The sequence below is a fragment of the Styela clava genome, chromosome 10 (assembly GCF_964204865.1).
Source record: "Styela clava chromosome 10, kaStyClav1.hap1.2, whole genome shotgun sequence".
NCBI lineage: Eukaryota > Metazoa > Chordata > Ascidiacea > Stolidobranchia > Styelidae > Styela > Styela clava.
Window position 1 is genome coordinate 21,189,052 of NC_135259.1, and position 9,268 is coordinate 21,198,319.

General features: G+C 42.2%; 27 non-coding genes across 27 annotated transcripts; all 27 read left to right on the forward strand.

The window, feature by feature from the left end:
• Nucleotides 1–37: 37 nt before the first annotated feature.
• On the forward strand, nucleotides 38–110 carry Trnam-cau (transfer RNA methionine (anticodon CAU)). The gene has a single exon. It is a non-coding gene; the product is annotated as a tRNA-Met (tRNA).
• A 164-nt stretch (nucleotides 111–274) lies between these two features.
• On the forward strand, nucleotides 275–347 carry Trnam-cau (transfer RNA methionine (anticodon CAU)). The gene has a single exon. It is a non-coding gene; the product is annotated as a tRNA-Met (tRNA).
• Nucleotides 348–545: 198 nt separating this feature from the next.
• On the forward strand, nucleotides 546–618 carry Trnam-cau (transfer RNA methionine (anticodon CAU)). The gene has a single exon. It is a non-coding gene; the product is annotated as a tRNA-Met (tRNA).
• Nucleotides 619–1,058: 440 nt separating this feature from the next.
• Trnal-cag (transfer RNA leucine (anticodon CAG)) lies at nucleotides 1,059–1,141 on the forward strand. Its single transcript has one exon. It is a non-coding gene; the product is annotated as a tRNA-Leu (tRNA).
• Nucleotides 1,142–1,578: 437 nt separating this feature from the next.
• On the forward strand, nucleotides 1,579–1,651 carry Trnam-cau (transfer RNA methionine (anticodon CAU)). Its single transcript has one exon. It is a non-coding gene; the product is annotated as a tRNA-Met (tRNA).
• A 201-nt stretch (nucleotides 1,652–1,852) lies between these two features.
• On the forward strand, nucleotides 1,853–1,925 carry Trnam-cau (transfer RNA methionine (anticodon CAU)). The gene has a single exon. It is a non-coding gene; the product is annotated as a tRNA-Met (tRNA).
• A 197-nt stretch (nucleotides 1,926–2,122) lies between these two features.
• Nucleotides 2,123–2,195, forward strand: Trnam-cau (transfer RNA methionine (anticodon CAU)). The gene has a single exon. It is a non-coding gene; the product is annotated as a tRNA-Met (tRNA).
• Nucleotides 2,196–2,393: 198 nt separating this feature from the next.
• Nucleotides 2,394–2,466, forward strand: Trnam-cau (transfer RNA methionine (anticodon CAU)). The gene has a single exon. It is a non-coding gene; the product is annotated as a tRNA-Met (tRNA).
• Nucleotides 2,467–2,630: 164 nt separating this feature from the next.
• Nucleotides 2,631–2,703, forward strand: Trnam-cau (transfer RNA methionine (anticodon CAU)). Its single transcript has one exon. It is a non-coding gene; the product is annotated as a tRNA-Met (tRNA).
• A 197-nt stretch (nucleotides 2,704–2,900) lies between these two features.
• Trnam-cau (transfer RNA methionine (anticodon CAU)) lies at nucleotides 2,901–2,973 on the forward strand. Its single transcript has one exon. It is a non-coding gene; the product is annotated as a tRNA-Met (tRNA).
• Nucleotides 2,974–3,137: 164 nt separating this feature from the next.
• On the forward strand, nucleotides 3,138–3,210 carry Trnam-cau (transfer RNA methionine (anticodon CAU)). Its single transcript has one exon. It is a non-coding gene; the product is annotated as a tRNA-Met (tRNA).
• A 198-nt stretch (nucleotides 3,211–3,408) lies between these two features.
• Nucleotides 3,409–3,481, forward strand: Trnam-cau (transfer RNA methionine (anticodon CAU)). Its single transcript has one exon. It is a non-coding gene; the product is annotated as a tRNA-Met (tRNA).
• Nucleotides 3,482–3,921: 440 nt separating this feature from the next.
• On the forward strand, nucleotides 3,922–4,004 carry Trnal-cag (transfer RNA leucine (anticodon CAG)). Its single transcript has one exon. It is a non-coding gene; the product is annotated as a tRNA-Leu (tRNA).
• A 437-nt stretch (nucleotides 4,005–4,441) lies between these two features.
• Nucleotides 4,442–4,514, forward strand: Trnam-cau (transfer RNA methionine (anticodon CAU)). Its single transcript has one exon. It is a non-coding gene; the product is annotated as a tRNA-Met (tRNA).
• Nucleotides 4,515–4,715: 201 nt separating this feature from the next.
• Nucleotides 4,716–4,788, forward strand: Trnam-cau (transfer RNA methionine (anticodon CAU)). Its single transcript has one exon. It is a non-coding gene; the product is annotated as a tRNA-Met (tRNA).
• A 197-nt stretch (nucleotides 4,789–4,985) lies between these two features.
• Trnam-cau (transfer RNA methionine (anticodon CAU)) lies at nucleotides 4,986–5,058 on the forward strand. The gene has a single exon. It is a non-coding gene; the product is annotated as a tRNA-Met (tRNA).
• A 711-nt stretch (nucleotides 5,059–5,769) lies between these two features.
• Nucleotides 5,770–5,852, forward strand: Trnal-cag (transfer RNA leucine (anticodon CAG)). The gene has a single exon. It is a non-coding gene; the product is annotated as a tRNA-Leu (tRNA).
• A 503-nt stretch (nucleotides 5,853–6,355) lies between these two features.
• Nucleotides 6,356–6,428, forward strand: Trnam-cau (transfer RNA methionine (anticodon CAU)). Its single transcript has one exon. It is a non-coding gene; the product is annotated as a tRNA-Met (tRNA).
• Nucleotides 6,429–6,627: 199 nt separating this feature from the next.
• Trnam-cau (transfer RNA methionine (anticodon CAU)) lies at nucleotides 6,628–6,700 on the forward strand. Its single transcript has one exon. It is a non-coding gene; the product is annotated as a tRNA-Met (tRNA).
• Nucleotides 6,701–6,850: 150 nt separating this feature from the next.
• Nucleotides 6,851–6,923, forward strand: Trnam-cau (transfer RNA methionine (anticodon CAU)). The gene has a single exon. It is a non-coding gene; the product is annotated as a tRNA-Met (tRNA).
• Nucleotides 6,924–7,391: 468 nt separating this feature from the next.
• On the forward strand, nucleotides 7,392–7,464 carry Trnam-cau (transfer RNA methionine (anticodon CAU)). The gene has a single exon. It is a non-coding gene; the product is annotated as a tRNA-Met (tRNA).
• Nucleotides 7,465–7,628: 164 nt separating this feature from the next.
• Nucleotides 7,629–7,701, forward strand: Trnam-cau (transfer RNA methionine (anticodon CAU)). The gene has a single exon. It is a non-coding gene; the product is annotated as a tRNA-Met (tRNA).
• Nucleotides 7,702–7,899: 198 nt separating this feature from the next.
• Trnam-cau (transfer RNA methionine (anticodon CAU)) lies at nucleotides 7,900–7,972 on the forward strand. Its single transcript has one exon. It is a non-coding gene; the product is annotated as a tRNA-Met (tRNA).
• A 197-nt stretch (nucleotides 7,973–8,169) lies between these two features.
• Nucleotides 8,170–8,242, forward strand: Trnam-cau (transfer RNA methionine (anticodon CAU)). The gene has a single exon. It is a non-coding gene; the product is annotated as a tRNA-Met (tRNA).
• A 198-nt stretch (nucleotides 8,243–8,440) lies between these two features.
• Nucleotides 8,441–8,513, forward strand: Trnam-cau (transfer RNA methionine (anticodon CAU)). The gene has a single exon. It is a non-coding gene; the product is annotated as a tRNA-Met (tRNA).
• A 198-nt stretch (nucleotides 8,514–8,711) lies between these two features.
• Trnam-cau (transfer RNA methionine (anticodon CAU)) lies at nucleotides 8,712–8,784 on the forward strand. Its single transcript has one exon. It is a non-coding gene; the product is annotated as a tRNA-Met (tRNA).
• Nucleotides 8,785–8,934: 150 nt separating this feature from the next.
• Nucleotides 8,935–9,007, forward strand: Trnam-cau (transfer RNA methionine (anticodon CAU)). The gene has a single exon. It is a non-coding gene; the product is annotated as a tRNA-Met (tRNA).
• Nucleotides 9,008–9,268: the final 261 nt, after the last annotated feature.

Sequence of the window (9,268 nt, forward strand, 5' to 3'; positions counted from 1 at the left end):
ATAGAGTTTGTTATATATATTGCTCGCTGTGATGGGAGCCTCGATGGCGCAGTAGGCAGCGCGTGAGTCTCATAATCTCAAGGTCGTGAGTTCGATCCTCACTCGAGGCACATAAATATTTTAGACTTCATGCGACAGAAAGAACACATGTCTAATGTAATATAAGACGCTACGTTCATGTCGCAGTCTTCCATTGAGACTTGGATTTGTGACACGCATCTGTCATACCGTTGGCACACAAATTCTTTTTGAACAATAAATGACGAAACAAATAGCCTCGATGGCGCAGTAGGCAGCGCGTGAGTCTCATAATCTCAAGGTCGTGAGTTCGATCCTCACTCGAGGCACATAAATATTTTAGACTTCATGCGACAGAAAGAACACATGTCTAATGTAATATAAGACGCTACGTTCATGTCGCAGTCTTCCATTGAGACTTGGATTTGTGACACGCATCTGTCATACCGTTGGCACACAAATTCTTTTTGAACAATAAATGACGAAACAAATTGAATTTGTTATATATATTGCTCGCTTTGATGGGAGCCTCGATGGCGCAGTAGGCAGCGCGTGAGTCTCATAATCTCAAGGTCGTGAGTTCGATCCTCACTCGAGGCATATAATTATTTTAGACTTGATGCGACAGAAAGAACACATGTCTAATGTAATCTAAGGTGCTGCGTCCATGTCGCAGTCTTCTAGTGAGACTTGGATTTGTGACACGCTTCTGTCATACTGTTGGCACACAAATACTTTTCAAACAATAAATGCAAAAATAGTAGATTTTGTTGAACATATTTCCCGATGTGATGGGGGCCTCTATGGCGCAGTAGGCAGTGTGTGAGTCTCAAGGTCGTGAGTTCAATACTCACTTGGGGAACATTAAATACTTTAGACCTGATGCGACAGTCCAGAAAGACATATCTACCGTGATATCTAGCTTTTGGAGTTGATTCCAATTTCGGTTTCCTAAAACACTGAATTACTTCACTCGTTTTCACTTTATGAGATTTCAATAGGGTTCCTATATTTTATTTGCTACCCTGTGTGCATAGAAAGGCAGGATGGCCGAGCGGTCTAAGGCGCTGCGTTCAGGTCGCAGTCTCCGATGGAGGCGTGGGTTCGAATCCCACTTCTGTCATATTTTTTGCACACAAATCCTCAAACTCGGGTCATATCGTATAACTTAGACCTGGTGCGAAAGAACATAAACACGTCTATTGTAATCTAAGCTGCTGCGTTCAGGTCGCAGTGTCTGATTGAGACTTGGTTTCGTAACCCGCTCTTGTAATAATGCTAGCACACAAGTCATTTCATAACAATCAATGACGTTAATCATTGCTTTGTAATATATATGGCTCTTCGTGATAGAAGCCTGGATTGCGCAGTAGGCAGTGCGTGACTCTCATAATCTCAAGGTCGTCAGTTCGATCTAAGGCGCTACGTTTATTTCGCAGTCTTCCAATGAGACTTGGATTTGTGACACGCTTCTGTCATACCGTTGGCACGCAAATCCTTTTTGAACAATAAATGACGAACCAATAGAATTTGTTATATATATTGCTCGCTTTGATGGGAGCCTCGATGGCGCAGTAGGCAGCGCGTGAGTCTCATAATCTCAAGGTCGTGAGTTCGATCCTCACTCGAGGCACATAAACATTTTAGACTTCATGCAACAGAAAGAGAACATATGTCTAATGTAATATAAGACGCCTACGTTCATGTCGCAGTCTTCCATTGAGACTTGGATTTGTGACACGCATCTGTCATACCGTTGGCACACAAATTCTTTTTGAACAATAAATGACGAAACAAATAGAATTTGTTATATATATTGCTCGCTTTAATAGGAGCCTCGATGGCGCAGTAGGCAGCGCGTGAGTCTCATAATCTCAAGGTCGTGAGTTCGATCCTCACTCGAGGCACATAAATATTTTAGACTTGATGCGACAGAAAGAACACATGTCTAATGTAATCTAAGGCGCTACGTTTATTTCGCAGTCTTCTAATGAGACTTGGATTTGTGACACGCTTCTGTCATACTGTTGGCACGCAAATCCTTTTTGAACAATAAATGACGAACCAATAGAATTTGTTATATATATTGCTCGCTTTGATGGGAGCCTCGATGGCGCAGTAGGCAGCGCGTGAGTCTCATAATCTCAAGGTCGTGAGTTCGATCCTCACTCGAAGCACATAAATATTTTCGACTTCATGCGACAGAAAGAACATATGTCTAATGTAATATAAGACGCTACGTTCATGTCGCAGTCTTCCATTGAGACTTGGATTTGTGACACGCATCTGTCATACCGTTGGCACACAAATTCTTTTTGAACAATAAATGACGAAACAAATAGAATTTGTTGTATATATTGCTCGCTTTGATGGGAGCCTCGATGGCGCAGTAGGCAGCGCGTGAGTCTCATAATCTCAAGGTCGTGAGTTCGATCCTCACTCGAGGCACATAAATATTTTAGACTTCATGCGACAGAAAGAACACATGTCTAATGTAATATAAGACGCTACGTTCATGTCGCAGTCTTCCATTGAGACTTGGATTTGTGACACGCATCTGTCATACCGTTGGCACACAAATTCTTTTTGAACAATAAATGACGAAACAAATAGCCTCGATGGCGCAGTAGGCAGCGCGTGAGTCTCATAATCTCAAGGTCGTGAGTTCGATCCTCACTCGAGGCACATAAATATTTTAGACTTGATGCGACAGAAAGAACACATGTCTAATGTAATCTAAGGCGCTACGTTTACTTCGCAGTCTTCCAATGAGACTTGGATTTGTGACACGCTTCTGTCATACTGTTGGCACGCAAATCCTTTTTGAACAATAAATGACGAACCAATAGAGTTTGTTATATATATTGCTCGCTTTGATGGGAGCCTCGATGGCGCAGTAGGCAGCGCGTGAGTCTCATAATCTCAAGGTCGTGAGTTCGATCCTCACTCGAGGCACATAAATATTTTAGACTTCATGCGACAGAAAGAACACATGTCTAATGTAATATAAGACGCTACGTTCATGTCGCAGTCTTCCATTGAGACTTGGATTTGTGACACGCATCTGTCATACCGTTGGCACACAAATTCTTTTTGAACAATAAATGACGAAACAAATAGCCTCGATGGCGCAGTAGGCAGCGCGTGAGTCTCATAATCTCAAGGTCGTGAGTTCGATCCTCACTCGAGGCACATAAATATTTTAGACTTCATGCGACAGAAAGAACACATGTCTAATGTAATATAAGACGCTACGTTCATGTCGCAGTCTTCCATTGAGACCTGGATTTGTGACACGCATCTGTCATACCGTTGGCACACAAATTCTTTTTGAACAATAAATGACGAAACAAATTGAATTTGTTATATATATTGCTCGCTTTGATGGGAGCCTCGATGGCGCAGTAGGCAGCGCGTGAGTCTCATAATCTCAAGGTCGTGAGTTCGATCCTCACTCGAGGCATATAATTATTTTAGACTTGATGCGACAGAAAGAACACATGTCTAATGTAATCTAAGGTGCTGCGTCCATGTCGCAGTCTTCTAGTGAGAATTGGATTTGTGACACGCTTCTGTCATACTGTTGGCACACAAATACTTTTCAAACAATAAATGCAAAAATAGTAGATTTTGTTGAACATATTTCCCGATCTGATGGGGGCCTCTATGGCGCAGTAGGCAGTGTGTGAGTCTCAAGGTCGTGAGTTCAATACTCACTTGGGGAACATTAAATACTTTAGACCTGATGCAACAGTCCAGAAAGACATATCTACCGTGATATCTAGCTTTTGGAGTTGATTCCAATTTCGGTTTCCTAAAACACTGAATTACTTCACTCGTTTTCACTTTATGAGATTTCAATAGGGTTCCTATATTTTATTTGCTACCCTGTGTGCATAGAAAGGCAGGATGGCCGAGCGGTCTAAGGCGCTGCGTTCAGGTCGCAGTCTCCGATGGAGGCGTGGGTTCGAATCCCACTTCTGTCATATTTTTTGCACACAAATCCTCAAACTCGGGTCATATCGTATAACTTAGACCTGGTGCGAAAGAACATAAACACGTCTATTGTAATCTAAGCTGCTGCGTTCAGGTCGCAGTGTCTGATTGAGACTTGGTTTCGTAACCCGCTCTTGTAATAATGCTAGCACACAAGTCATTTCATAACAATCAATGACGTTAATCATTGCTTTGTAATATATATGGCTCTTCGTGATAGAAGCCTGGATTGCGCAGTAGGCAGTGCGTGACTCTCATAATCTCAAGGTCGTCAGTTCGATCTAAGGCGCTACGTTTATTTCGCAGTCTTCCAATGAGACTTGGATTTGTGACACGCTTCTGTCATACCGTTGGCACGCAAATCCTTTTTGAACAATAAATGACGAACCAATAGAATTTGTTATATATATTGCTCGCTTTGATGGGAGCCTCGATGGCGCAGTAGGCAGCGCGTGAGTCTCATAATCTCAAGGTCGTGAGTTCGATCCTCACTCGAGGCACATAAACATTTTAGACTTCATGCAACAGAAAGAGAACATATGTCTAATGTAATATAAGACGCCTACGTTCATGTCGCAGTCTTCCATTGAGACTTGGATTTGTGACACGCATCTGTCATACCGTTGGCACACAAATTCTTTTTGAACAATAAATGACGAAACAAATAGAATTTGTTATATATATTGCTCGCTTTAATAGGAGCCTCGATGGCGCAGTAGGCAGCGCGTGAGTCTCATAATCTCAAGGTCGTGAGTTCGATCCTCACTCGAGGCACATAAATATTTTAGACTTGATGCGACAGAAAGAACACATGTCTAATGTAATCTAAGGCGCTACGTTTATTTCGCAGTCTTCTAATGAGACTTGGATTTGTGACACGCTTCTGTCATACTGTTGGCACGCAAATCTTTTTTGAACAATAAATGACGAACCAATAGAATTTGTTATATATATTGCTCGCTTTGATGGGAGCCTCGATGGCGCAGTAGGCAGCGCGTGAGTCTCATAATCTCAAGGTCGTGAGTTCGATCCTCACTCGAAGCACATAAATATTTTCGACTTCATGCGACAGAAAGAACATATGTCTAATGTAATATAAGACGCTACGTTCATGTCGCAGTCTTCCATTGAGACTTGGATTTGTGACACGCATCTGTCATACCGTTGGCACACAAATTCTTTTTGAACAATAAATGACGAAACAAATAGAATTTGTTGTATATATTGCTCGCTTTGATGGGAGCCTCGATGGCGCAGTAGGCAGCGCGTGAGTCTCATAATCTCAAGGTCGTGAGTTCGATCCGCACTCGAGGCACATAAATATTTTAGACTTGATGCGACAGAAAGAACACATGTCTAATGTAATCTAAGTCGCTGCGTCCATGTCGCAGTCTTCTAGTGAGACTTGGATTTGTGACACGCTTTTGTCATACTGTTGGCACACAAATACTTTTCAAACAATAAATGCAAAAATAGTAGATTTTGTTGAACATATTTCCCGATGTGATGGGGGCCTCTATGGCGCAGTAGGCAGCGTGTGAGTCTCAAGGTCGTGAGTTCAATACTCACTTGGGGAACATTAAATACTTTAGACCTGATGCAACAGTTCAGAAAGACATATCTACCGTGATATCTAGCTTTTGGAGTTGATTCCAATTTCGGTTTCCTAAAACACTGAATTACTTCACTCGTTTTCACTTTATAAGATTTCAATAGGGTTCCTATATTTTATTTGCTACCCTGTGCGCATAGAAAGGCAGAATGGCCGAGCGGTCTAAGGCGCTGCGTTCAGGTCGCAGTCTCCGATGGAGGCGTGGGTTCGAATCCCACTTCTGTCATATTTTTTGCACACAAATCCTTAAACTCGGGTCGGATCGTATAACTTAGACCTGATGCGAAAGAACATAAACACGTCTATTGTAATCTAAGCTGCTGCGTTCAGGTCGCAGTGTCTGATTGAGACTTGGTTTCGTAACCCGCTCTTGTCATGATGCTGGCACACAAGTCATTTCGGAATAATCAATAACGTTATTCATTGATTTTGTTATATATATGGCTCTTCGTGATAGAAGCCTGGATTGCGCAGTAGGCAGTGCGTGAGTCTCATAATCTCAAGGTCGTGAGTTCGATCCTCACTCGAGGCACATAAATATTTTATACTTGATGCGACAGAAAGAACACATGTCTTATGTAATCTAAGGCGCTACGTTTATTTTGCAGTCTTCCAATGAGACTTGGATTTGTGACACGCTTCTGTCATACTGTTGGCACGCAAATCCTTTTTGAACAATAAATGACGAACCAATAGAATTTGTTATATATATTGCTCGCTTTGATGGGAGCCTCGATGGCGCAGTAGGCAACGCGTGAGTCTCATAATCTCAAGGTCGTGAGTTCGATCCTCACTCGAGGCACATAAATATTTTAGACTTGATGCGACAGAAAGGAACACATGTCTAATGTAATCTAAGGCGCTACGTTTATTTCGCAGTCTTCCAATGAGACTTGGATTTGTGACACGCTTCTGTCATACTGTTGGCACGTAAATCCTTTTTGAACAATAAATGACGAAACAAATAGAATTTGTTATATATATTGCTCGCTTTGATGGGAGCCTCGATGGTGCAGTAGGCAGCGCGTGAGTCTCATAATCTCAAGGTCGTGAGTTCGATCCTCACTCGAGGCACATAAATATTTTAGACTTGATGCGACAGAAAGAACACATGTCTAATGTAATCTAAGGCGCTACGTTTATTTCGCAGTCTTCCAATGAGACTTGGATTTGTGACACGCTTCTGTCATACTGTTGGTACGCAAATCCTTTTTGAACAATAAAGCCTCGATGGTGCAGTAGGCAGCGCGTGAGTCTCATAATCTCAAGGTCGTGAGTTCGATCCTCACTCGAGGCACATAAATATTTTAGACTTGATGCGACAGAAAGAACACATGTCTAATGTAATCTAAGGCGCTACGTTTATTTCGCAGTCTTCCAATGAGACTTGGATTTGTGACACGCTTCTGTCATACTGTTGGTACGCAAATCCTTTTTGAACAATAAATGACGAACCAATAGAGTTTGTTATATATATTGCTCGCTTTGATGGGAGCCTCGATGGCGCAGTAGGCAGCGCGTGAGTCTCATAATCTCAAGGTCGTGGGTTCGATCCTAACTCGAGGCACATAATTATTTTAGACTTCATGCGACAGAAAGAACACATGTCTAATGTAATATAAGACGCTACGTTCATGTCGCATTCTTCCATTGAGACTTGGATTTGTGACACGCATCTGTCATACCGTTGGCACACAAATTCTTTTTGAACAATAAATGACGAAACAAATAGAATTTGTTATATATATTGCTCGCTTTGATGGGAGCCTCGATGGCGCAGTAGGCAGCGCGTGAGTCTCATAATCTCAAGGTCGTGAGTTCTATCCTCACTCGAGGCACATAAATATTTTAGACTTCATGCGACAGAAAGAACACATGTCTAATGTAATATAAGACGCTACGTTCATGTCGCAGTCTTCCATTGAGACTTGGATTTGTGACACGCATCTGTCATACCGTTGGCACACAAATTCTTTTTGAACAATAAATGACGAAACAAATAGGCTCGATGGCGCAGTGGGCAGCGCGTGAGTCTCATAATCTCAAGGTCGTGAGTTCGATCCTCACTCGAGGCACATAAATATTTTAGACTTCATGCGACAGAAAGAACACATGTCTAATGTAATATAAGACGCTACGTTCATGTCGCAGTCTTCCATTGAGACTTGGATTTGTGACACGCATCTGTCATACCGTTGGCACACAAATTCTTTTTGAACAATAAATGACGAAACAAATTGAATTTGGTATATATATTGCTCGCTTTGATGGGAGCCTCGATGGCGCAGTAGTCAGCGCGTGAGTCTCATAATCTCAAGGTCGTGAGTTCGATCCTCACTCGAGGCACATAAATATTTTAGACTTGATGCGACCGAAAGAACACATGTCTAATGTAATCTAAGGCGCTACGTTTATTTCGCAGTCTTCCAATGAGACTTGGATTTGTGACACGCTTCTGTCATACTGTTGGCACGCAAATCCTTTTCGAACAATAAATGACGAACCAATAGAGTTTGTTATATATATTGCTCGCTTTGATGGGAGCCTCGATGGCGCAGTAGGCAGCGCGTGAGTCTCATAATCTCAAGGTCGTGAGTTCGATCCTCACTCGAGGCACATAAATATTTTAGACTTCATGTGACAGAAAGAACACATGTCTAATGTAATATAAGACGCTACGTTCATGTCGCAGTCTTCCATTGAGACTTGGATTTGTGACACGCATCTGTCATACCGTTGGCACACAAATTCTTTTTGAACAATAAATGACGAAACAAATTGAATTTGGTATATATATTGCTCGCTTTGATGGGAGCCTCGATGGCGCAGTAGGCAGCGCGTGAGTCTCATAATCTCAAGGTCGTGAGTTCGATCCTCACTCGAGGCACATAAATATTTTAGACTTGATGCGACCGAAAGAACACATGTCTAATGTAATCTAAGGCGCTACGTTTATTTCGCAGTCTTCCAATGAGACTTGGATTTGTGACACGCTTCTGTCATACTGTTGGCACGCAAATCCTTTTTGAACAATAAATGACGAAACAAATAGAATTTGTTATATATATTGCTCGCTTTGATGGGAGCCTCGATGGTGCAGTAGGCAGCGCGTGAGTCTCATAATCTCAAGGTCGTGAGTTCGATCCTCACTCGAGGCACATAAATATTTTAGACTTGATGCGACAGAAAGAACACATGTCTAATGTAATCTAAGGCGCTACGTTTATTTCGCAGTCTTCCAATGAGACTTGGATTTGTGACACGCTTCTGTCATACTGTTGGTACGCAAATCCTTTTTGAACAATAAAGCCTCGATGGTGCAGTAGGCAGCGCGTGAGTCTCATAATCTCAAGGTCGTGAGTTCGATCCTCACTCGAGGCACATAAATATTTTAGACTTGATGCGACAGAAAGAACACATGTCTAATGTAATCTAAGGCGCTACGTTTATTTCGCAGTCTTCCAATGAGACTTGGATTTGTGACACGCTTCTGTCATACTGTTGGTACGCAAATCCTTTTTGAACAATAAATGACGAACCAATAGAGTTTGTTATATATATTGCTCGCTTTGATGGGAGCCTCGATGGCGCAGTAGGCAGCGCGTGAGTCTCATAATCTCAAGGTCGTGGGTTCGATCCTAA